This window comes from Strigops habroptila, chromosome Z (assembly GCF_004027225.2).
Source record: "Strigops habroptila isolate Jane chromosome Z, bStrHab1.2.pri, whole genome shotgun sequence".
Taxonomy (NCBI): Eukaryota; Metazoa; Chordata; class Aves; order Psittaciformes; family Psittacidae; genus Strigops; species Strigops habroptila.
Window position 1 is genome coordinate 49,744,297 of NC_044302.2, and position 26,808 is coordinate 49,771,104.

Sequence of the window (26,808 nt, forward strand, 5' to 3'; positions counted from 1 at the left end):
CCTTGGTAAACATCAGTATTGATTAAGCAGAAGTGAAAGAGACGTTTAAGCAGTAAAACTTGACACAGTGTTACTGTATAAAACACTGCAATGTTTCTATATTGTGTTCTTAGAAAAAGCAAGCAGTTCTTTCTCAGTAATCTTATCTTATTGGCTTCAGCATATTCATAACATTTCAAATAAATAGGTAATGTCCACAGAAACCTTCTTGTGGAAGGTGGATCTTAAATGTAGTAAGCTGAAAGAACTAAATTAGGGTAGGTGTCCAGCTTTTCTGCTTCCAGTCACCTGAGACAAATGCTTCTGAACTTTGCTGGATATAGTGCTTCCTCCCAAGCAAAGAGATAATGCCGTTCTTCGTACCGCTTGGCCAGGATTTCCCAAACCATGAGGACTTTGTGGAGCTTGAAGGAGCAAACCAGGTTGGGAACCACAACTTTCCACCGCCTCTGGTGCAGGCATAAATTAACAGAAGGTGCTAAAATCTCCAGGAAATGGGATTGGAGGGCAAATTGTTACAGACAGTAAAAGCATAACTGTCACATGACAGGAGAGACACAGTCCAGTGAGATAATGTTATGCTCACAGCTTGACTACCAGTTGCCCCGGAGTATCATGCTGCTTAACATTGTTCTGGGAGGATGCTTCAGCTTTTCTCCCAGAAATGCACACTGAGCATTATACCTGTACAATTGCATGCAGAGTTTCACAGCAGAGTTCAACATCAGCCTGCCAATGGCAACCTCAGACTCAATCCCTCATTAGTGCTGCTGCTTGCCTTCCCTCAAGCAGGGGCTGTTTGTGCTAGGTGTCTGGCAGGGATGAGGCAACCTAAGCTGTAGGAAGGAGAGTTGTGCTCAGCATGGAAAGGGCCCACACGAACATTTAAATCACAGGCAGGAGATTTGACCGTTCAGACAACCCTCTGTGATCTACCTCCAGACATGACAAGCTGAATTTCTTTTTGTCTCTCCAGCCTCACAGGGAGATGCCCAGGAAGAAAGTTTCTCTATTCTTTGGTACATGGTTGGTTATTTCCACCCTCCCTTCTTGGTCACTGCAGTCTCAGTCTTCCTCCTGTGAGGTCATCCCTGCATGAGGCTGGAAACCATTTTGATCCCTGTGACTCCTCTAGGCCAGTCCTTGCAAGACTCTTTAAAAAGTCTGGCTCCACCCTGCATTTCCATCTTCTGGAGCTCACAGATCTTACAGTCCAACCAACTTCATGCACCCACTGGCATCCACTGTTCACCATATCCCTTGTGGAGCTTCTCCTGCTTCTGACTGGATTTTTCTGCTGGCAGCAGGATTTCAGTTGCAGTGTTGATATGCCATTGTGGAAGTGTTTCTCATTAGCTCTTTCACTGATAATGAACCAACTGGGCTGACCTATGGATATACCATCGATGGACTAACTGGTGGCCACATTGCCAGTGCTGTGAAAATTCCCCTGTCTGGGACTGTTTCCAGGGAAAGCAGTTGGGAACATGCCTTTTCACACAGAAAAATTTCTTACTAAGAGAAGCCAGAGCTACCTGTACCATATGGCAGCCTTTTTCCTTGAAGGTAACTGACTTAATTTCAGACTTTTCCTGGGAGTAGAAAGAAAGGTTTTTACAAAGTCCATTTTGTTTTCTAGTGACAGGAGTAATGGCTGGCTTTTGCATCTCTCTTTGGAGCTATCCCTCAGGTTAAATGCCTCAGGAGTTTTCTAAAATGCTTTTGAAGTTCATTCTAAGCTTTAAAAAAAGCTTTAAATTGTATTGTCAGTCCCTATAAAGGCTATTTCCTTTTTACTGCACTATATTAACTCTGCAGTGACATTGTTAATCTGACAGTTCATCTTCTGCCCCAGCATGTCTCAAAGAAAGAGGTTCTGAACTTGGTCTTTGGTGACTTAAAAACCCTTTGTGACTAAGGAGTACAATGTCTTCTGCAGTTCCCTGGTTAGAAGAAAGGACAGTTGTCCAGTTGTTCTTGACTCACTGTCACTGACGCCAGATATCCCAAGCTTACAGCCTTCAGGCATGGACAATTTTTGTTTCAATCAACATCAATGCCAGCACTGGATACAAAGAAATGAATCACAGCTCAAACCCTAGGCAATTGATCTAGGCAGTGGCAGCTCCATGTAAGTTAGCTCAAGTGTAGGCCATGGAAGAAGAAGTTCTCCAGTGCATCTTGTACAGGTTCTGACTACCAGTCAGCTCTTGAGGAGGCAATCTCTCTGTTTTGGCTGGAATGAGATGCTTAGAAGGATATCCTCCACCTATCCTCTAGCCCAACGAGTACTAAAAGCTATAGAGCACAGCAGCTTCCTAGTTAACATTCAGACGTGTTTTCCCTGCTCAGAAAAACATGCCAAACACTGTCAGAATGAAGTCTCCAAACTGGGCACAGCTTCCTGTTGATGGAAGCTTTGTCTGACAATATGAACCCTGTATTGTTAACCCTCCAGAAGGGCTCGAATGGTACTTGGTACTGTATAGAGGTAGTGAGCTATATATCTAGGGTAATGAAAGGTCAGGAAAATGTAAAAAAAGAATACTTTGAAACACGTAATGTCATTTGTCACTATTTCAAAAGATGATGTCTTTATCTTTGTCAAGCACCTTTTCATGTTGTCTTTTCAAGACATTCTATACAGAGCATTTGTTCTTCCTATAGATAAATTCATACACCTAAACACATAGTTCTGTATGATCGATTTCTATTCAACAGTGGCAGATGAAGAACAGCATAAAGATGTCACTATCGGTACTGAGCATTGCTAATAAAGGTAAATTGTATGCAATTTTATCACCTGTAGTTGTACAACGTGTGTAATGACTGTGATAGAATTCATGAGAGCACATGGATACTAAACACCATGCTTTAAAACTGAACTGAATCTCCTGTAAGTGATCAGGATGAACCTTGTGCTAGGCAGATTACCTGAGAAGCCCCTGCATTTTTCTTCACAGCTTACAGCAGTGGCAACTGTCACAAGGAAACTCCAAGGGAAGCTGGACTGTCCGCTAACAGTAAGCATGGAAATTTCTACTTTCCAGAGCCCTGGCATTGCACTGCAGCAGTCTTGTATGATGATTCCTCAGTGCTCAGCACAAAGCACTGAGAAAGCAGCCATCTGTCATACCTGTAAATGCAGTTTCTGAGACCGTGGTGTGCAAATGGCAGAAGAACAGCATCTTCCCAGTCCTGCAACTGTACCATGCTGCCTTCAGTCTACCCTCAAAGTGAAATATCACATCCAAAGGTAAGCTGTGGGTATCACAGGTATGTTGTGCTCTTCACAAACAGGACAGGAAAAGGTACCAGCAGCCACTTTGGATTTGTCCTTAGACTTTTCCTTCTGCAAATGGGACATGGGTGTAGGGGGTGGGGTGATGTTAACACCAACCTCTTCCCTTTTGTCATTCAAGCCATTCACTAGAATCCTTCCTGGACATAAGGCAAGTAGGTTAAGGAATTGATCTGGGACACTGAATGAGCTCTTAATTCCTGCCCCTCACCATTTTACCCTGTTTGAAATTATATGCTAAACTCAGCTTGACCATACCATATATTGAGTGTTGAGCATTTGTGCCTACAAATATTAGGATTCCATTTATTTTTCTATTTGCTAACGTAGAGACACACACTTGTAAAGGACCATTTCTAGGTTTATATATTTACAGACAGTTCGTCTCCATTTATAGTGAATTGTTTTAGCAATTGCTTTAGAAAAAGCTACAAAAATATGGAATAATTAGGATGGAATCCTCTAAAGCTGAAATATATATAAGGAAGGGCTGGTAGAAAATTCTTGCGCCTTCTCCTGCCACCATGCTTGCATCACCTGTATGATTTTTGGTCTCCTCAGGTAGCTTGGGATAATCCAGTTATGTGATACTGATAAAGTTCTGCCATATCCCTTACTTCTCAGAAATATGCTAGAGGAATTTTTCTAATTGAAGAAGAGACCTGGAAAGAATGGACTACAGTACGAGTCTAACGTCTGGAGCTAACTCTGAGGATGCGAAGTTGCTCCTGTTGCTCTCACTCCTGCTGTTGACTGAAATCAGTCTGTTAGCAGCAAAGCAAGGCAGAAACAGTGAATTTGCACCCAAAACTAGTGTGCTTGTCTCAGGAGTCAGAAAAGTACACCTCCTTGGGTAAATAGTAAGTACAAAGAAATGAGGGAAAGTAAACTGCAACGTTCATTTTACCCTCCTGCCTCTATAAATAAAGAGCTGTGAGAAAATCTGTGATGTGAGATAATCTGTGATTTGAGTCCTTGCACTATCACTGGCACAGGGAAGTGTCTTCTAGGACATCATACAGACTGAGTGACAGTGCATGAGGGGCCCTGAAGTAACAGCCATGTATGGCACCCAATGCCAGGCAGGGGCATTGCGATCCGTATTAGACAGGCACCATCCTTAACTTCCATCATCCAACATTCAGGGAGGTTCCCAGACATCTCCATGCTTACTCTAGGCTAGCAGCAGCACAGGGGCTGGTGAGGCTAAGTGCCCTCAGAGAGGCAGGAAGTCCTTCCAGACAGGCTCAGACAGTGCTCATATGGCAGCAACAGAAAAGAAATGATAGCTATTTGCAAATGATGTGCAACTGTAGGAAAGTTGAGTCAAGCAAATAAGTTTTGTATTTAGCTCTATATGGCAGGATTGATATCCAGCTCCCACTGCTTCTCTCGGCTGCTACCTCTGATCTCTGGAAGGAGTGCCTGCTCCTTCAGCAAAGGTTTTATTATACTTTGCAAGACAATGTCCCTCAGGGAGCTGTACCAACTTCACAGAGCCATTAGACAATGAAGAAATAGACTTTGGACAATGAATTCACTGGGCTGTTGGTGAATCAAGACAGCAGTATCATGGTTCCGCTACAATTGGCAGTTCTGGCGGATTAATATAACTTATGTCATGGGTTTATCAGGAGGCTGTAAACATACACAAAAGAAGACAAAGCACCAAGCTCCTCACTGACCTGTCTGCTGTCAGTGAAGATCAGCCAGTCAGCAGGCAGAATCTGTGGTTAGCAGATGGTGTTAACTGGGTCTCTCAACAGGTTGCAACATAAATATGTAATGGACAAAGCAGGTTCCAAAGGTGTGAAAAGGCATACAAAATAGCTAAAATCATTTAGCGAAACAGTATCAGCGTCAAGAGCAAAAGTCATAACCCCTATGCCTCACTGAATCAGACTGCCAAGTCCTATAAATCCTCTCACTGCTCACCAGCTTCTCCTGTGTCTATCTGAATGCAGCAGTATAAACTGCAATGTATCTTTCAGTTTAAGAGTATCTTGATGGAAACCTCCTTGTAGAAATATATGGAAGAGTTTTATTTTTACTTTCAAGTACCAACACCTAGCTAGAAACATACGTTGTTTGCTTAATACATGTGGTTTCTGTTATGTGCATTTAGACTGGAGAATTACTTACGTAGGAGCTGTTCCATGGCTAGTCTGCAGGCAACTACCTCCCAGTTAGGTGCAATCTGCACAAGTAAGTTCTAGGTCTTTTCTCTTCTATAATTTTCCTGAGATATAAGACAAGTTGAGGCAACTATTTAGATTATCTTCAACACTGAATTTGACTTGAAATCAGAGTCCTCCTTTTCCAGGAAAACCATTTCTGGCTCAGGCTTACCATTTGCTCACTTTCTGCAGGTCTGACCTACCTATTCTCTAAAATATGCAATCAGGTCTTTGACGCAAACCACTTCTGGCATTATGAAAGCCTATTATTGCTGTGAAAATAAGATGTGCCTGTTGTGACTCTTGATTTAAATGGCAAGATTTAATTTTTGTAATTTATTATAACTTGTTATTTAGCTGTTGACCAGATTCACAATTTCTGCTGAAGAATTAAAAATATGTTGTCTTTCATAGGCGTGAGTGTTTACATAGTGGACACCCATGGCTGTACATGAGACTTGCTCACCTTGACCCCACATGACTCTTCAGTCTTCGCAGAATCATAGAATGGTTTGGGTTGGAAAGGACCATAAAGATCATCTAGTTCCAACCCCGCTGCTGCGGGCAGTGACACCTTCCGCTAGACCAGGTAGCTCCAAGCCCCATCCAACCCGGCCTCGAACACTGCCAGGGAAGCAGCAGCCACAGCTTCTCTGGACAGGTGCCTCACCACCCCCATAGTAAAGAATTTCTTCCTAATCTCTAATCTAAATCTACCCTCTTTCAGTTAAAGCCATCACCCTCTCCAGATTTCTTTTAGGCCCCGTTTAGGTACTGAAAGGCTGGTCTCAGGTCTTCCTGGAAGCTTCTCTTCTCCAGGCTAAACAACCAGAGGTGTTTCAGCCTGTCTTCATAGGAGAGTTGCTCTAGACCTCTGACCATCTTCATGGCCCTCCTCTGGACTCACTCCAACAGGTCCATGTCCTTCTTATGTTGGAAGACCCAGATCTGAATGCAGTATTGCAAGTGGGGTCTCACAAGAACGGAGTAGAGAGGGAGAATCAGCTCCCTTGATCTGCTGGTCAGGCTCCTTTTAATGCAGCCCAGGGCACGGCTGGTTTTCTGGGCTGCATGTGCACACTGCCAGCTCATGTTGACTCATCATCATGGTCATCAACCATGATGAGTCCTTCTCCTCAGAGGTGCTCTCAATCCAGTCCCTGCCCAGCCTGTGCTTGTGCTTGGCATTGCCCAGACCCAGGTACAGGACCTTGCACTTGGCTTTGTTGAACTTCATGAGGTTGGCATTGGTCCACCTCTCAAGCCTGTCAAGGTCTCTCTGGATGGCATCGCTTCCCTCCAGCATTACACAGCTTGGTGTTGCTGGCAAACTTGCTGAGCGTGCTCTGAATCCCACTGTCCATGTCTCCAACATTGATGTTGAACAGGATTGGTCACAACACCAATGCCTAAGGGACACCACTCGTCACTGGTCTCCACTTGGACATTGAGCAGCAGCTCTTTGAGTGTGACCATCCAGCCAATTCCTTACTGAGTGGTCCTTCTGCCAAATCCATGCCTCCCTAATTTAGAGACAAGGATGTTGTGTGGGACAGTATCAAATGCGTTGCACAAGTCCAGTTAGGTTACATCAGTTGCTCTTCCACTATGCATCAATGCTGTCACCCCGTCATAGAGGGCCACTAAATTTTTCAGTCATGATTTGCCCTTGGTGAAGCCATGTTGGCTGCCAGCAATCGCTTTGTTATTTTCCATGCACCTTAGCATAGTTTCCAGGACAATCTGCTCTATGATCTTCCAACATATCAAGATAAAATTGACTGGTCTGTAGTTCCCTAGGTCCTTCTTTTTTCGTTTTTGAAAACGGGGGTTATGTTTCCCCTTTTCCAGTCAGTGGGAACTTCACTGGAGTTCCATGACTTCTCAAATATGACAGATAACGGCTTGGCAACTTTCTCTGGCAGTTTCCTGAGTGCCTGTGAACCCATCTTGTCAGGTCTTGTGCACCTCCAGGTTGCTTAGATGGTTTCTCCTACAGTGGTTAATTAATTTTCCCAGTCCCTGCCTTTGGGAGCACCCACCCAGTGCTTTTCTCAGTCTCCTCATGCACTAAAGTTCTCTTGAATACTGTATTTTCTCTGCCCTTCACAAATGCAGTCTGAGTTTCTACACTTTCCAGGGCAGATGAGAGCTTCCTATGACTGAATGGTTAAGAAACCAAGGGAGGTCCTTGACCTCCTCCTGCCTGCCTTGCACTGAAGCACAGACTAGATGTTCCTTGAATGAAGTCACCGATGGTTCCAGTAAGGCCCTCCACTGTTTTCTTTTAGTGGTGTCAGATCTACCTTTTTTAAATGCTAGTGGCACTTTCATCAGCCACTTGGAAACTACAGTTGTAGCATTGGATGTTGGACTTCTCTCTGAAGGTTTGTTGTGGGTTTCACAGTTTCCATTTTCTGTGACTCTGTAGTTTTGTTAAAGACCTCCTAGAGCCATAAAAAACTATAGAATTATTAGACAGCTCCTTTGGAGATGTAAAAAGACCCAGATACAGTAGGCTTGATTCTTAATTCATTTTCACAGCATTTAAATAGGAGTAATTGCACTGACTTCCTTGGCACTCTTCCTGATTTGCACAGTTGTAAATGTGAGAAGAACCAGGTCCTGCTTTTTAATTACTATTGCAATTATCCATCAAATTTTCTCATGTAATAAGTCATTTGAGATTGTCCTGGGGAGGCTTTGGGATGAAAGTGATAATGAAGATCAAAGGAAGAGGCATGCACTTGTCATAAAGCAGGGCTTTCAGATTGAGGTCTCCCAGCATTTAGAGTGCCATCTCCTGGACCTTCCTGATGCAGCATTGTCTCCAGGAGTGGAGACATGGGTTGGTGAGAAACAGCATCTAAACATAATTCTAAGAGATAAAACACGTAGCATCTAAGGAGAAAACACTGCTTGCTTCACAACCTGTCTACAAATATGTCCCCTATATAGAAATCCCTGCTCTGTACCTGGGCCCAGAGGTAGCATGCTGGTGGTGGGGATGCATGACCCAGTACTACCTGTCTCTTTGTGATGTGATGGATGGCCTCACACATCTGGGCTAAAGCACTGGCTGCACAGGTAGTTTAGATGGGCTGTTGTTTCCAGCACATATACTATGTCTGCAGTAGAGTGGATACAGAGGAGAAAAGAGGCAATAACTTGGATGAGAGCAAAATCAAATGTTTGACTTCTGATTTCACTAAAGCAGAGAACAAGTGCCTTGAAGTTAGGTTCTGCTGCCCAGTCTGAAGATTAGCCTTTGTCATTCAGGGGATTTGTCCTTCTATGGCAAAGAGGAGAGCCTAGTGCTGGGATAGTACAGCCTGTCTTGGGAGTTGCATTTAAATGTTGACCCAGATAGCCTGTTCCCACAAAGGCTTGATGAGGATGGAGTTTTCACTGAAACTGTCTTAGGTGCTGCAGGAAATCTAAGGCTTGAAGATCCCTCAGGAGCTCATTCAATTTACTTCCCAGGGAATATCAGTTCAACGTGTTTGTTAAACCCTTTTCTAGAAACCTCCAAGGAAATGGCCAGCACTCTTTTATTTTCCTCTTTTCTTTCTTTTTTTCTTTTTATCCCCCCCCCCCCAAACAAAGAATCCAAAGTCCTTTGTGTTTTCTGTATCTCTTATCTCCCTGGTACCTCTTTTGTAGATTCTATCCAATGTTTCGTCAGGTGGGGAGGCCAAGCCTTGAAATTCTAATCATGCTAAAACTGAATACAAAGGACAATCCTGTCTCTGCTGTCTTAACACACACAACTCCACCTTCTTGTATTGCTGGCAAGGAAGCTTAGTACTTTTAAAAGAACAACATCTACCTGCTATATTATTTTGTCCTGTGTGTTATATCTGAAAGTCCTGCCTACAGCTAGTCCTGCTCAAGACCCAGCTGTTCTTCATTTTCTGCTTGTGCATACACTCCTTATTCCTTTGTGTAGGAGTGTTGCTATTAGGTATATAGGAGCAAAGTACTGAAAGAAAAGCAATGCACCCCATGAAACTGGCTCTGCCTCAGATGATAGAGAAAACATGTCACTCTATGCATTTGCCTCTGCCTTGAAGGGAGAGACTCCTCTGTTCATTACACCATCTCCCTGTTCTCACATAACAGTCAGAGGGTAACTCAACAGAAAGCAAATGCCTCTCTGCTGATGGGTACTGACTTCACCGAATTGTCTTTGCTCAGACTGTCCAAAGCAAATGGACATGTCATGGTTTAACCCCAGCTGGCAGTTAAGAGCCACGCAGCTGCTCGCTCAGTCCCTTCCTCTCCTTCCCACTTCCAGTGGGATGGGGAGGAGAATCAGAAACAGGTGAAAAATCAGGTTGACATAAGAACAATTTAATAATTGCAATAAAGTAAAACATGCCAACAGCAACAACAGTAATAATAATAGGAAAAAGAGAGTAAGGAATAAAACCCAAGACAAGTGATACAGAATGCAACTGTTCACCACTCACTGACCGATGTCCAGCCTGTCCCTGAGCAGCAACTCGCACCTCCCAGTTTTTATACTGATCATGACATTCTGTGGTATAGAATATCCCTTTGGCCAGTTCAGTCAGCTGTGCTGTCTCTGCTCCCTCCCAGCTTCTTGTGCCCTTCCTCACTGGCAGAGCATGAGAGACTGAAAAGTCCTTGATCAGCGTAAGCACTACTTAGCAACAACTAAAACATCAGTGTGATACCAGCATTGTTCTCAGACTAAAGCCAAAACACAGCACTGCACCAGCTACTAGGAAAAAAAAAAAAAAGAGGCCTGGAAGAGCCACACATTCAAAATTATAACAAATCTTGAGATGATTACCAAGCACATGATAAATTATTTGCTAGATGACACATCCATTGCATTTGGGTTCTCCATTATCCTCTGCAATGAAATTACACTTGAATGGCTAATGCAGAGTAACAGCTTCCCTTTAGTCTGTTTCCTAGAAATTAATGCAGTCAGCTAATGAATCAGGTGCTACTTCACATGGCAAGAGATAACATAATGTATGCAATAACAAGAAATCCTAAAGCAGAATCAGAGTCATTGTAATACTGAAGTAGCCACACTGATGTTATGTTATTATGGTAATTGACTGCTTGGGTTAACTTTCAGATATGCCTTATTCTTTCCTAGTTGCTTCCAAAACTTTTCAGACATGGTGGAAAACTGGTCTCTGAGCTTACATGTCATTTCATTGACATGTAATTCAAATTTCTGAAATGGAGAGGAATGAAAAACTTACTTTCTTCCATTAATTATACTCAGGCCAACTGGAAAACTGAATATTTGATCTGAGGTGTATAATAAGGAATGGCAGAGGGACAAAGCCCGTCATCTGCAATGTAAATGAATACTTACTGTTGAACAGATACTTTCTATACCTTTTTTGTGGTACTTCAGCAGATGTTGTTAAGTAGGTTAACAGAAATCTGAAGAAAACAAATCTGAAGAAAGCATTCAATGGAGATGTCACCATGAAGAAGTTGATGCTCAGAAACATAGAATGGCAACCCTTTGGTGACTTACAATAACATAAATGCCTATTACTTGTCCTAAACAGGAGGATGTTCATCTCAGTTTCAAAATGTGTAAGACAAAGCTGTACTTCATGTGCACAAAGAACAGCTACAGGAGGAAACAGAGTGGAGAGACTGCTGCAAACCATTTTCCTCCTACAGAAAAACCAAGCCCTTTGTCTGGAATGACAGAGCCCTTATGGGGAATTATTGTCCTGTAGCAGTTCTCTAAGCTATATTTGGCAATTCTTGTAGAGGTATTGAATAACCTGAAAGGAATTGCACAGACCCATTGCCTTGGAGAGCAATGACAAGGTAAGTTTAATATTAACATTTATCCAAAATGTAAGTTCTATTAAAATAGTGCAATAAGTATCTTGCAGAGTTTTCTAAAGAAATAATTACATAGAAAAAGCATAGAAAACAAAAATCTTCATAGTAAAGAGTAAAGTTTTCAGAATGTCACTGCGACTCATGCCGTCTTCTACAACATAAATGGAGGGCGGGCCACCCCCTGCAGATAGTGGAAAAGAAAAACCCTCCAAATCACATAAAATCGTAAGAGTATTTTGCAAAGAGAAGGAGAAAAAGATGTTCTTTACCATGGTGGGTAGAAAAAAAGTCACAGGTTTAGTACTTTAACAGAAAAAAAATTTTAAGACTCTAGAAAAAACGTCTTCCTAGGAGTTGATGTAGGGTCCTTGAAAACAAGTTGTACATCAAGTTACACCTTACTTTTGTCAGCATATATGTAACTAGATTTGATCCTGACCTATTGCATAGGGTATTCTGGGTGACTATTCAGGTCCCATCCTATGACACGAAAGCGCACTTGCCTTTAGTTCAGCCCCAAGGAACTTCTGAGCTTCTTGACAACTGTTGCTGTGTTCACTGTTCATCCTTAGCTGCCTCCAGAGCATAATGTTATGACAAGTGATAGTGGTCTGAGGAATCAAAATGCATCACCTTGTTTCACACACTGTCTCATGACAGAAAACTTAAACCTGACAGAATTATGTGACACTGTGCTCCTGTGATGCTTGCTGTGCTACACTGCTTTTCCTTGTATTAGCTGTAATTCTGCCTCGACAGAATTCCCATGAATTTGGCAAGGGGCAAGGCAGGCCACATTTGGCATTGAAGAGCCCAGCAGTGAGGCAGTGCTGCCTAGACAGGCATCCAAATGGAGCCGAATTGCATGCTGTTAGCTGATAATAGCAGTGGTCCACAGAGCCTTTTCACATGCACAGCAAAACTGTTGGTGAAGTAGCTGAGTGTCAGATGACAGCAGTGAGGATTGAACAGCCAGTAGCATGATGTCACAGGTCGCAAATATGGGTGCATAAGTATAAGGGCGTTTGAAAGACTGTAATTGATTTATTGAACGGTCAGGCAGAAGCCTGAGAGTTGCTAGCCACCAGCAGGACCAACTGGTTGTAAATTTGGTAGCAGTTGGACTAAAGAAAAGAGGCACATTCTAAGTTATCCAATGAATAGAGAGAAATGAGGCATCATCCATGGTGCTCCTGCACATAACAGGAAAATCCAGTGCTAGGGTCTCCAGCTCCAGAAAGGAAAGCTGTTACAAAAATAGAAATGCTCCCAGGAAGAGGTAGTCTTGGAAATATGGGAGCTGGGAAAGAAAGAGGTGAAGATCCTGGCTGGAAGATCCTGAAAGTGGTAGAGGATCCTGAAGATTAGAGAGTTGATTGGGCAAAAACACAGGGAAATGACCAGGGACCTTGGCTGCTGATGCCCAAGTTGGGTAATTGTGAGCAGTGGCACAGCACAAACCATCATGACTTTCTGCCCAAGCATCCTGGGCCAGCAGCAACCTTGCTGCACAGAGGGAAATTGAGATGTTACAGATGTAATGCCAGGAGAGCAAGTAACAAGTGTGTAAAATATCAAGGGTAAAAGCTATAATCTCTGTCTTTTTTAAATAAACTCCAGCATCCAGAGCCACTACAGGTTGCCATTACCTCTATCTCATCTGTGACATGTGACACCACAGTAGACTCCTGCACCTTTGCTGAGGGCAGTTCCTAGTTGCAATAAAGGAGGCCTGAAGTTATGCACCACAGCTGAAGGCTTGATACAGGAGTAGGCTCCTTGCTGGCTGCCCACTGAGCCCACAAAGCCTAAACTGCAGTGACAAATTCCAGAATCCTCCTTTTATTCTACCTTACTGGTGGAATGAAAGTATCATCATGGAAGAAATGAAGGAGGGAGGGGAGGGGAGGGGAGGAGAGGGGAGAGGAGAGGAGAGGAGAGGAGAGAAAGATGAATAGCGGGTTAATATGGTATGAGAAAGCTTAATGTTAATGCATTTATTATCAAACGCAGGATGCTCATGTCTATACTTGTCTGTACTGCATTGTAGTGAGATGTGATCAAGAGTGTCTCAAGTGTACACTAAGATCCCATACTCAAAAGAAATTACTAATACTTCCTCATCACAAATGAAAGACAAACACTAATCCTCTATTTTGAAACCAAGATACAATGTATGCAACATTCTGAAGTGGTATTTGTTTATGGTTCCTAGCAGCTAAATGACCCTTCAAACAATAAAAATAATCTATCCACCCCTCTGGAAGAAATGTTGCATTAGGACAAGCTTGAGACACTAAAGTGAAAATAAAAGAGCCCTGTAGAAAAGAGAATCAAAGGCGGTATTACAAGCTTGTGTACAGTTTTCAAAGCAAGGACTGCTTTTAAGCCATAGATACAGTAATAGCTCTATAGACAAGAGCATAGAACAGGTAGAACAGTTAGCATCTACTAAACAGAAAACTGCATCTGTGCTTACCTGGGCATGTCTCTGATGAGGGTACCACTTACCTGGAGTATACCTGCCATCTAAGGGCAGTGCTGAGCAGGGGTCTGCCAGGCTTCTTGTAGCACCCTGACCGGTACAGAAGTTTGATATTTCTGCTCTGATACTCCTATGTATTCATGCAAAGACCCTCTAGAGGACCTCGTACCTTTGTCTCACTTGCGTCATGAAGTAAGCATCAATGAAAACAGAAAGATCTGGTGTATATGTCTTTCATGTCCTCAGAAATATTGGAGTGGCCTGCCATTGCATCCTCCGCTCTCACAGTGCATCCCTTGGGAAGGGCTTTCTTACAGGCAGCAGGGCAAAGGAAGTTTTGCCACTTGCTGGTGCTGAATGCTTTGGTCTGCAGCACAAGCACAGCTGCATGGGCAACTCAGAAAGTCTGTTGGTTTTCCAGGCACAATATTGCCTTCACATTTTGCTTACACAGCTGACTTTAGCAGAAGGTCCAAAAACAATCGTTTCCTTTTTTTTTTTTTTTTTTTAAATCTTGTATGTAAGAGAGTTACCCTTTAAACACAGTGGAAGATTTGTGTGGAGCTGCTACTGCAGGGGAGGGCTGTACAGCCTATGATAAAAATACAGTCCCCCAATCACTGTGTATGTCATGGTTTGAGCCCAGCCGGTAACTCAGAACCACACAGCCGCTCGCTCACTCCCCCCCTTTTTCCCCCCGCTCCCGGAGGGATGGGGAGGAGAATCGGAAGAATGTAACTCCCACGGGTTGAGATAAGAGCAGTCCTGCAACTAAAGTATAATACAAAACCACTACTGCTACCACCAATGATAATAATGATTAGTGAAATAACAAGTGGAGAGGATACAATTGCTCACCACCCACCGACCGATACCCAGCCCGACCCGAGCAGTGATCTGGGCCTTCCGGGTAACTCCCCCCGGTTTATATATTGGGCATGACGTGCTGTGGTATGGAATACCCCTTTGGCTAGTTTGGGTCAGGTGTCCTGTCTCTGCTTCCTCCCGGCTTCCCCTCCTCCCTGGCAAAGCATGAGACTGAGAAAGTCCTTGGTTGGAATAAACATTACTTAGCAACAACTAAAAACATCGGTGTTATCAGCGTTGTTCCCAGGCTGAAAGTTAAAAAACACAGCACTGCCCCAGCTACTAAGAAGGAGAAAAATGACTGCTATAGCTGAACCCAGGACAGTGTAGTTGAAAACCTTGATTATCTAAACCCTGGCTAACTGGAGCTCCCAGGCTGCTGAGGAAAAACACAAACAAATCCTACAATTAAGCAAAACAAAACAAAACCAAAACCAAACAAACCAAAACCAACCTAACAAAAAAACCCAAACAACAAAAAAACACCTTTTCACTGCAGTTACAAGGCTATCTGAGCTTTGGCTTGTAGCGTTTGCAGACTCAGCAGGCTCATGTTTATCTGAGTCACGAGAATCTGAAATAAATTTTGTATTCAGATAATTAAAGTTACATTGCATAACTGAACCAGTTAAAGACCAAAGGAAGGGGAAGGGAAAACGGCTTCAACATGGTGATGCTGAGAGAAAATTCCTCACTTAGTCACCCTTTATACTCCTTTTTAAAAATTAAACCATTTATAAGCAGGGTGCGGAGTAGCAAAAGCAACCACATTATTTGTATACCTGTCTAAATATAGTATTGATACACATTTCTCTTGAACATTTTATTTGATGGTAACAGCATACCTTTGCTAAGAAACAAAAGAAACAATTTCTCATGCAATGACTGTGTGATGAATGCTTAGCTACAACAAAGATCTGGTCCTGATAACCAAGTTGAATCATTTTAAGGTATGACCATAGCATACACAACATATCTGAGGTTTAAGTTTTTAGAACTTGCTCTCAGTGCCGCACACAAACAAAAAAAAAAAAAGAAAAAAACCACACAGAAAAATGCCCTCAAAACCAAAAAACCCCAAAACCAAAACCAAAAACCAAAACCAAACTAAACAAAAAAAAAAAAAAAAAAACCAACAACAAACAAACCCAAAACCAAACCCGAAATTAACCCAACACAAAGAACCCCAAACAAATAAAAAACCCCAACATCCAGAACAAAATTTCCAAAACTTCCAAATGGGTGAAAGGCTGCCAAGAAACGGAGGCATCATCTGGAAGGAATATAGAGAGGGCTTGCGTTGCATCAACCTTCTGGTGCCATCAGGGAGAGGGGAGGGTGGGTGCTCCGATATGGGGCTGGCTGCATATGGATGATATTGCAGACTTCGCAAGGCTCTTCAAACAGGCCTTGCTCTGAGGACACCCTCAGACTTACTCCCACTCTTCTCTGCTGTTGCCAATCACACAGGCCATCCTCCTGATCTCAACAGTGCTGCCTGCAGGAACTGAGGACATGCAGGAGGAGACACCGTTGTCTTCCAATGCCAGTGACATTCTCTGTTTAAAAGCCTGATGAGAAGAAATGCAGGTCTTCACCTGTGCTTCCACCAGTACCGAAGGAAGCTGGTGTGGCCAAATGTCTGTTGAAACCGAAATTAGTGGAAATATCAGAAAACTGTACAGCTTTGAAAGCTCTGCTGGCATTTTTTAGTGGCAGTCATAGAATCATAGAATCATAGAATGGTTACGGTTGAAAAGGACCTTGAGAACATCTAGTTCCAGCCCCCCTGCTATGCGCAGGGACACCTCACACTAGACCAAGTCACCCAAGGCTCTGTCCAGCCTGGCCTTGAACACTGCCAGGGATGGAGCATTCACCACTTCCTTGGACAACCTGTTCCAGTGCCTCACCACCCTCACGGTAAAGAACTTCTTCCTTATATCTAACCTAAACTTCCCCTGTTTAAGTTTAAACTCATTGCCCCTTGTCCTATCATTACAGTCCCTAATGAAGAGTCGCTCTCCAGCACCCTCGTGGCCTGGAATGCCACTGCTTACATGCAGGCTGGTACCAGTGTGATAGAGCAGGGATGCTTTCACATGTGATAAGTCCCACTTCGCTTTGCAAGTCCAGTTCTGTTGAAAAGCCAGACTGACCTGAGCATACAACTTACTGCAGATGCTATTCTGCAAGTGGGAAACATCAGGAATCCAGAGCTGTTGAGCCTGAAATCCACTTATCAGCTGGTCCTACTTCATAAGGCAGTAATTGTGATGCAGTTGGTGGGTGGCCAAGTTCTTGCCCATGGCTTGTTAACAGCTAAAGAGGCCACAGAAGAAGGTTTCAGAAAGAAGACTATCTACATCTTCAAGGTGGAGGGAGAGAGAATGTATAAGGGATATCTTTATAAATTATGTCCTGGATTTAGATTCACAGGAGCATAAGATTGAGAGTAGGAAGTGGAGACTGAAGGAGGTTTTAATACCTTGCACAGAGCCATAACCACCTAATGCTCTGTCACAGAAATTCAGCAAAAATAGATGTAAGCTTCATTCCTTGTTTGCTAAGCGTTGCCAAGGAAGTGGAAAATTTGAGGAAATAACATTTCAGTCGGGGACAGGAGAGGGGTTGCCATTCTGAACTTGCAGTGTGGTAAAAGAGGGTGACCAGATTGGCTTGCACATTTGGGGTATACACTGCTAGCTGGGCCTTTGCAAGGCACTGTGCAAGCACGGGATCTGCTAGACCCTGCTCCCTCCTAGCAACAGATGGGAAAACAAAACACTGGCTAGAAAATGGCTTCTGCCCAGAAAGGGATCAAACATTGGCTGTGGCAGTCATATTTGCAGAACAGTGCTGAAATAAGTTCAGAGCAAATGAGAGGCAGCATACTGTGCCATTCTGGGTTTCTTTTGCAGGACTCTGATTTACTGGTGCTTCTGTGGACAAGAAATTTCATATATGTCACTTCCAGCCTTTCCTTTGACACCCTTCACTTCTGAGGGCTGTAATATCCAGTGGAACCCCTGACATGCTGTTCCCCAGGCAACACGTGTCTCCAGACACAGTTCTCAGCCAGCAGAGAACAGTTCACCAGCCTCAGGCAGGGAGAAGCATCTGCTGCTGCTGCACTCACATGGGCAGGAGGTGCAGTGGATCTCAGCATAGCCTTTCATGACTAGGTCTCTCTTCTAGACTAGCACAAGCACATGTGGCAAGGAGAAATACTTGGATGAAAATCCTGGCCTTGCTGAAACCAGCTGTATCCTGGGCATTACCTTACCCAAGCAGCATGCCCCTCCCTCCCCCTGCCCCACATAATCCTTTGACCATTTAAGCAAACTACTAAAGGCGAATCTATTTGGCCCTTTTTCATAGAAAAGTACCAGCCTGTGTCATCTCTACAGATGTTATAACTGCCCAGCTATTGCAAATGAAGTTCAGTCAAGCAGAACTCCTTTCTCTGGGAAAACCTGTCAAAAGAGCTCTTCATTCCCAGGTTAAGTGCTCCACTTACTCTTCATTGCAAGCTCTGCACAGGCAATACATATGTGCTGAAGTCAGAAAAGAGTCACACCAACCTCTCACATCCTTTCCCTCACATTCATGGATGAGGGTCTTCACACACCCTCCTTGACTTCAGAGGCACTGGGCAAAGATAGAGAAAACTACTAAGGGTTTGAGGCTCTCACCCTTGCAATGTACACAACTTGCAGTGCAGATTTTGTATGCCATCCCAATCCAAAACAAGCTAGTCAAGGCCTACATTTTGGACATTGCCCAAGGAAGGCACTCACTGGACCACTGAGGAGATTCTGGCTCTCTTTTCTTTACCCCTGGTGTCAGGTGTTGCATACACATTCACAAGATCCTCCTGAACCTTGTCTTCTTCAGGCTAAACATCCCAGCTCTGACAGCCTCTCATTGTATGTTGAATGCTCCAGTACTTCAGTCATTTTTGTGGCTTCTCAAAGGACTCACTCCAGTATGTCCGTGTCTCCCTTCCATTGGGTAGCCAAGCAATGGACACATCACCCCAGATGTGTCTCATTAGAGGGGAGCAGAGAGGAACTTATGACCCACTGACAGCACTATGATTAATGGAGCCCAGGATGGCCATCTTTCCTGCAAGGGCACATTTCGTCTGACATGTGGTGTCCACCAGGACTCCTAGATACTTCTTTGCCAAGCCACTTTCCAGTCAGCCAACCCCCAGTCTGTCCTAGTGCCTATGGTTATTACTTCCTACGTGCAAGATTTGGACCTTCCTTTTGTTGAGCTGTAGGAGGTTATTGCCAGCTTATTTTTCCAGTCTGTTGAGGTCCCTCTGAATAGCAGCACAGCCCTCTGGTTCACCAGCCACTCCTCCCAGTTTCTGATGCTTGAACTACTCCTCCCACTTCTTGCAGACAGTGTACTCTGCACCATTCTCTATACCATTCTCAAGCTCATTACTGAACATGTTAAACTGTATTGGCCTCAATTTTAATCCCAGGAGTCAGTCACTAGTGACTAGCCCTCCAGCAAGGCTGTGAGTCACTGGTCACAATCCTCTGAGCCTGGCAACTCAGATATTACAGGAGACGATGCAGAAAGCCTAATCATACTCAAGAGAAACAAGATACCCTGGTTTGCCCTCATTTTTAATCGGAAAAAGCAACGAAGTGGGTGAGGTATGATTTCAACTTTGTAAATCCATGCTAATCACTCCCAGACACTTTCTTGTCCCTCATATGTTTGGTAGTGGTTTCCAGGATTAGATGCTCCACCATCTTCCTGGAAATAAATGTGAAGCTGATTGGCCTCACACTGATCCTCTTTCTTGCCCTTGAAGACAGAAAGGACACTGGTTTTCTTCCAGTCTTCAGGAACCTCCCCCAGTCACCATGGCCTTTCAGAGATAATCAACAGTGACCTCACATGGCATCGTCTCAGCATCTGTGGGTGCAACTCATAAGGGACAATGGACTTCTTCATTTCCACTCTGTTTTCCCATTCCCTAAAGTGGTCCTCCTCCACCAAGGATAAACCATCCTTGCACTATGTGTACCCACTGGTTTCAGGGACCTGAAATTGCTGAAGGTCAGCCATACCTACATGCTGAAGGCAAAGGCAAAGAAGCTATTCAGTATCTCAGCCTTCTTTATGTCCATTAAGACCATGTCCCCATTCCAACTCAATGGTGTGTCCAAATCTTTCACAGTTTCCCTTTGCTGCTAATGCACTTGTAAAAGCTTTCATTTTGCCTTTCATCTGCCTTGACAGATTTAATTCTATGTAGGTTTTGGCTTTCCTAACCCTGTTCCTACATGCTCCCATGGTGTCCCAGGTCACCTGCCCCTGCTTCCACCTCCTGAGTGCTTCTTTTTTGTGGTTAAGATTTGCAAGTAGCTCTTTGTCTATCTGTGCAGGCACCCTGTCATCTTTGTTTTCCTGCTTGTTAGTTGGAGTCTTGAGTTTCTTGAGTTTGGAGGAGGTGATCTTTGAAAATTCCACAGCTCTTCTGGACCCTTTTGCTCTTCAGGACCATATATTATGAGCTTCTCCCAGGCAGTTTTGATTAGCAAATCAGCACAACTGAGGTATAACCTGCTGGCAGAATCAGGATTAGGCAAAATGTGTTCAGCTTGTCTGATGCTATTTTTTAAGAAGTACCTTTCAGACTCACACATGCCTAGCACATTTAGGCCTTAAAAAGATAAAGACATATTTACTTACTTTTCATCCATATCAATTCTTTTTTTAACCCTCTAACCCAGATCTAATGAATAGTGTCACAAATTCCCTTCCTTCCCTTTCACTAGTCACATCCCTTTCTGAAGGTGCCACATCACCAGGGTGGGTCCTCTGCTCACTCCAAATGAAGAGATGATGAATAAGGCACCCATAAGGCCATTCAGGGTTCTTCCTGCCAGCAATGCTGGTGTTCCTAGAAAGGGATTACAGCTCCCAAAGTGACGTAAATCCCAGGGTCAAAATGAAAACTCCGAACAGACTTGTCCGTGTTAACCAGTTATGTTTTGCTTTTAACACAGCTTGCATTTGCCAGCAAGCAAAACATGAGTTTACTCTGTGGTTTCACATTGTACCTGTGATGTAACACAGTACTGGGGATTTCCTGGGAGTGGAGCTGTGACCTCCATCAGCTGGGGTGAGTAGGGAATCTTCCTTATCACCTGGTATCTCTATCAACCCAGCTCCTGCCATGCCAGAGCACACTCTCCACACAGGGTTGTTAAATACCAAATGGAAAACAAAATATCAGGTATTTCTAGTGCAAGTATTTCTGCAGCAAGAGAAAGCAAATGAACCAGGAAAATGAACCAGGAGGCTCTAAGGCCTTTAGCTGAGGACAAACAACTCCCTCTTTTAAGCTTCCAAAACAGTGTTTATCTGCACTTGAACTCTGCAACTCAAAATGGTACTGCAGGCATGAAAGGGACAAAGCAGCACAAATAACCCTCAATCAGCCAACAAGCTGCCTTCCTATATTGGTTTATCATTCTCCCAGCAGCTCCTTTATTTTTTTTTCCTAGGGAGAACAGAGCTTCACTTACAGGGGACTCATTCTCAAAGCTTAAGCAACAAAAGCACTACATCCACTTGATTAGTAACCTGTGTACAAACTGATGAAGAAATTCCTAGCTCATCTGGCTTGGCTTTGTCACTGGTTATTTAACATGATAGAGGGGCAGTGTCTCAGGCATCAGTGGGTTTTCTCTAGGATGGCTCAATCCCATATCTTCACCACTGCAGTTCAGGAAGAGTCAATTCATTTGCTGGTGGCAGTGAAAGGCTTTTTTTCTGCCCTTCTGTGACCTATTCAAGGAGGTCAAAACCCATGCCATAGCCTGGAGACAGTCACTGCCACTCACACCAGAGATCAGCATTATTATTGCCTGCCAGTACTATGGTAACTATCTGATTCTAATACTTACTAATTAAAATGTCCTCTACTGTAAAGTTAAAGTGTTTTGCTATGCTGTAACCAGTGCTGATAATGGTTTACTCTTTCATGGTATAGTTCATTTGCTATGCACTTTCTGTAGCACCACAAAAAGTGCCGCTTACATTTAATTAATTCAGAGAAAGTGGCAAGAGGATAAGAAACTGAGCTGCTGAACTGAAATATATGGTGTGAGGCAGGGACAAACCAGAAAGTAAGCTGTAGCAAATTCATATCTCTCGGGCATTTGCTTTTCCCAAATGCTACAGAACTGATGTCTGAATTCAGATGCAGCAGGATGGTGCAGCTACATGGCAGAAACCTACAGCTGTATGTACAGAAACCCACTAACAGAAGCCTACACGAGCCATAGCTAACCCTGCCTCACTGCAGGAGGTTCAGGTAATAGTGCATATTGAAATGAAGAGCTCTGCCCTTTCTGCTCTCACCTTCACCTGCAATTCCTTGGCTGCACAGAGCTATCCACCTGATGGCTGCAGCCATTGAGAAGGGGCACCACTGGTGGATGCTGTATCATCACCTGATTACTGATCATTATTAAAACCAACATGTTCCTTCTTCAGAGTTCACTTCTTTCCATTCTTTTTATTTTACCTATAATCCTGGGATGTCTGTGTGATGTGGTCATGGAGAATTGGACCCAAATCAAAGGCCTCCAAGGAAGTGGAGGGATATTGAACGAGAACAGTGTCCAATCTCAAGCAGAATGCTGCTTCCCAAGGACAAAGGGCAGCAGCAGGATGCATGGATGCAGCTCACATCCACAGGTGGGCAGTCGCGAGGTGAAGATCAGTAATAGAGCTAAAGACACAGCTCAGACCAGCATCGCGATGGGCTTTAAAAAAAAGCAGGCTCATCCTAAGAATGATCTATGCTGCGTGTCCGGAAGGCAATGGAGTTGCTGTGAGCCCGTCTTACAAAGAGCTGAGCGTCATACAGGTTTTTGTACTGGAAACATGGCTAAGGGCTCACTGAGGCTGCCAAAGAGCAAATCCAGTTCAGTGCTACTGAAGAACCTCTGGGATGTGTTTAATGTAAAGAAGAGCTACTTTTCTCTCCTGTTTTACTTGGTTGGGTTTTCCTTCTTATGGTAAAGCCAAGCTTTTTCCTGCACTACAAAAAAAGAACAAGCAAAACCAACAAAAAAAAACCCACCAAAAAAACCAGACAATCAATTTAAAAATAGAAACTGCAGTCCTATTCTTTTAGGGGAACTTTGCCTAGAATGTACTATTTTAGTATTGATTTTTTTTATTTTTGATTTATTATTGATTTATTATTTTTGATAGGTTAAGATATATGATTTTGGAGCTTTTTATTTTTGTCTCGTATGTTCAGCAGTGAAGGTAGAGATGAATCACGCTACCCACTGGTAATTCTTTGTCTTCAATCACAGAAGCATTTAGTACCTGTGATGGTTACTACTTTCTTGTAGAAGGGTCAGAACTCAGAACCTGCTAAATGTACAAAGTGCTGGGAAGTTGCCTTGTATGACCCAGCACAAAGCAAAAACCTCTCCCAATTCCTGTGTTCCTTTTAGGGGAAGCTAAATTTAATTCTAAAGCATATTTAGGTAACACTGAGAACAGTACAGCCAGTCAGACACTTAGAAAACAAAATCAGAATATAAACAGCAATGGACCAAGTTTCACAACACACTACAAAGAAACACAAATATCTGATGCTTGACAGAAGCATCAAAGAACTACAAGCTGAAGGTGCCTTTTCAAATAATCAGTTTGTCAGGCCAGAAAAGGCAGCGTCTGGAACTGGTCCTATAGTTCTAGTGTTCTGCCTGCACCAAGGCCAGCTCAGAGCGCGGGGTGGGGGGCATGGCTATTCTTTGCCACAGCACCCTTCCTGGCTGATGAATTGTCTCGTGATACTTGTTGCATTCTGCATGTTGGATCCCATCACAGTAATGCACACAGCCAATTTTGAAAAAAGATGTCTCATGGAGAAAGTATTTCCTGAAATATTTTTTAGTATTTAGCTGAATTTGTCTTTACTTTCTCCTTCCCTGCTTCTGCTTTTGCTTTTGACCAGAAGTAACTTTTATCATTAGAATCAATGTAAGCCATCAGCTACAAACCCTGCCAACAAACCTTCATGCAGCGAGCATCAGCCTTGTACAACAAAATGATGTACAACAAGCCTGCTGCCTGATTGCCTGCTTGCTATTACAAGCCTTGCCACACACAGAGCTTCCTGGACAACCACCCATTTCATACAGTTGTCACAGTTTGGGCTGGGAGGAATTGTCAGAGTAAAATAAGAAGCAGAAAATACACAGAAACCAGAGCTGTGGATACCCAGCATGACAGTGCACTGAGGGCAGACTGAGGTCAGACCACACCACCAAAACAAGCCCCCCTGTTGCCGTCTGCATTCTCCCCTGCAGTGACGTAGCCAAGACAACCCAAGACAACATATCCCAAGGATAAACTCTATATCAGTCCATTGCACCCCCATAGAGGATTCAGCTCTTCATGGACTGATGGGACAAGGAGGAAAGCAGAACTTCATTCATCCGCTTAATTGGTATGACATCTATGCAGAGTACTGTCCATAAAACACTTTCATCATCATGTCTGCTGTCTAGGGATCTTATCAATGTACTAAAAATATTTTGAGTACATTTAACAAGTGCATTGAACTTAATTAGGATTATTTAACACTAAAAAATATAAAACAGCTGAAATCTTTACCTCAAGACTTTTATGTAGCTCTGAAAGGCAATATCCAGCTGAGACCACATTACTTCATTGTATTTGACTACCCTTGTGATTACTATGGAGGACGGAACAGAGTGATGTATTTGTTCTGTGAGTTTAACCAGAAAGTCGCTTGTGTGAACCACAGGGGAAGAAGTGAGGAGCCAGCTTTGCTGCTTTACATGAACCGAAGCTGCTTGGACTCTTATCACCACCAACATGGCCTTAAGGAGCCCCCTGAGGAACCCTGCAACCATATCAGACTATCCATGCCTATCAGACCACTTCTGCTGTCCACAGTGAATGGACTAATGAGGACACCTCAGCAAAAACACAGCTTTGAATGTGCTATTTAACAAGAAGGCATAGAAAGGTGTCAATAGCAGAAAATTGTTTACTTGTCTTGTTCAGGACTGTGAAAAGCCTAGACAATAGGATGCAGTGAGCGACCCCAGAGCCCAGACATCACAATTTTAATGATACAGTCCTAAGTCGGGCAGAGGCAAGGGATTTTGCAAAGAGGGACTCCAAATGGCATCTTTATGTCAGTAAGATGAAACTAGCCTTCTAAGTGAATGCCAGCTTGCTGTGGAGCAGCAGCTACTTAGCTGCATTGTTGCTTGGATCATGCAGGTCCTCTGGAAAGACAGCGCAAAGCGGCAGGGGTGCTGACCTCTTAAGGGTAGGAGAACTGCAGCTGGGGTCCTGCAGATAAGCCCTCAACTGCTGAGTGCTGCCCTGAGGCCCTCAAAGATGAACTCAGTCTTGCTGCAAGAGAGGGGTAGTAGGGCACTCTGGGTAGCAGTGATGGCCACCTTCTGCAGATCAAACAAGATGAAGATGTAGGTTGGAGCCCTTCCGGACAGGCACTGAGATAGTCTTTCTGCGGCTCCTGATATCTGTGGTTTTACCCTGTACTTCTGTTTTATTTATGCCCCGGTTTTAGCCAGGATAGAGTGAATTTTCTTCTCAGTAGCTGGTACAGTGCTGTGTTTCGGATTCAACATGAGAATAATGGTGATAAGACACTGATGTGTTAGTTGTTGCTCAGTAGTGCTTATTGTAAGCTGAAGAATTTTCAGTTTCCCATGTTCTGCCACTGAGGAGAGGCACAAGCAGCTGGGAGGGAGCACAGTCAGGACAGCTGTCCTGAACTAGGGAAAGGGATATTCCATACCATAGAACATCATGCCCAGTATATAAACTGGGTGAGTTGTCCAGGAGATACTGATCGCTGCTTGGGGATGGGCTTGGGAGTTGGTCATCAGGTGGTGAGCAATGGTATTGTACATCACTTGTGTTTCTTGGATTTTATTCCTCTGTCTCTTTTTACCTTTTCTTCATCATCGTCATATTATTATTATTACTGTTGTTGTTGTCATTGTTATCATTATTATTTACTTTAGTTCAATTATCAAACTGTTTTTATCTCAGCCCATGAGTTTTACCTTTATTCTGATTCTCCTTTCCAACCCATTGGAAGAGAGAAGGAGGTGGGCGTGTGAGCGAGTGGCTGCCTGGTACTTAGTTGCCAACTGGGGTTAAATCTTGACAGTTTACTGTATCTCTACCACAGGAAGAAGAGGAAGTTGTCTTACAGCTTTCAATCCCAAAATCTCTTGCAGAAGGCAATCTTCCTCCTTCCTCCTGTGTCTGTCATGTTACCTTATCTGTATCCCTCCTTTTTATGGCTTTAACCGGTCACCAGTGAAGGCTGCAAGATGAGCTGCCGTGGTTCGAGCCCAGCTGGTAACTCAGACCCACTCAGCTGCTAGCTCACTCCCCGCCTTCTTCCTCCCCCCGCTCCCAGAGGGATGGGGAGGAGAATCGGAAGAATGTAACTCCCACAGGTTGAGATAAGAGCAGTCCAGTAACTAAGGTATAATACAAAACCACTACTGCTACCACCAGTAATAATAATGATAAGGGAAATAAAAAGGGGAGAGGATAAAATTGCTCACCACCCGCTGACTGATACCCAGCCCAACCCGAGCAGCGATCTGGGCCTTCCAGGTAACTCCCCCCGGTTTATGCACTGAGCATGACGTGCTGTGGTATGGAATACCTCTTTGGCCAGTTTGGGTCAGGTGTCCTGTCTCTGCTTCCTCCCGGCTTCCCCTCCTCCCAGGCAGAGCATGAGACTGAGAAAGTCCTTGGTCAGAGTAAATATTACTTAGCAACAACTAAAAACATCGGTGTTATCAGCGTTGTTCTCAGGCTGAAAGTCAAAAGCGCAGCACTGCACCAGCTACTAAGAAGGAGAAAAAATGACTGCTGTAGCTGAACCCAGGACATGAGCCTTATGGGGTTTGTGTCTGAATAGTCAGGTTCTTTATTATTCTGATCCTGACAAGCCTGACACAGATCATTCACTTTTTTCCCCATTGATGCAAAATGGACTGTCCATATTGAAAACTATTTTCTTTTCCCTTCTCTCCCAA